Genomic DNA, 738 nt, shown 5'->3' with positions numbered 1-738 from the left:
TAATTATAGGAGAGTGTTGTGAGTGTGTATATGAATATTATGATAAGAGCAGTAGTAACAATAATAACAATAATAATGATAGAAAAGCATTGTGATTGTGCTTATACTAATGTTATAATGTGAAGAGTGAAGAACACGAAGTGAAAAGACAAAATAAAAGCATTTAAAACAATGGAAAAAGAAAAGTAAGTAATTGCTAGAGGGAGTGATAAAACAAGGGTGTTATTACTATACAAGAAAAACAGCGATATGAAAAAGAACATGATGTGGATAGATATTGAGCATGCACTGCTTCAACAAAAAGAACAGAACGATGGGCAGTATCATGCACTATGGTGGAGGGGGACGATCAAGGAGAGATAATGTGCTGTACACAGATAAATGAAGTCTGCGTAATCCGGTTTGATAGAAGCGGTGAAAGAAGACAAATAATGGGGGAAATACGAAGTTAAACGAAATAATATGCATCTAAGCACAGAAAAGAAGTAAATAATACAAAACGATGAAATTGTATTCTACATTTCACATAGAAATGGATGAGCGTATCGCTGTGGAGGCGATAGCAACTATGTTTTTTATCTTAATGGTGAGCCCTAAGATCGAGGTGTGAAAAACCAACAGGAAGAATGGTTTAAATAAACTTAAGGCAAAGTCAAAATCTTCTTATCAGACACAGTAATATTGGCTAACATTTGTAGAAAACAATATGATAATATCAGGAGAAAGGTTTTAAATTGC

The sequence above is a fragment of the Trypanosoma equiperdum genome, assembly GCF_001457755.1.
Source record: "Trypanosoma equiperdum strain OVI genome assembly, contig: ctg_2013, whole genome shotgun sequence".
Taxonomy (NCBI): Eukaryota; Euglenozoa; class Kinetoplastea; order Trypanosomatida; family Trypanosomatidae; genus Trypanosoma; species Trypanosoma equiperdum.
Note: the sequence above shows the minus strand (reverse complement) of the source record.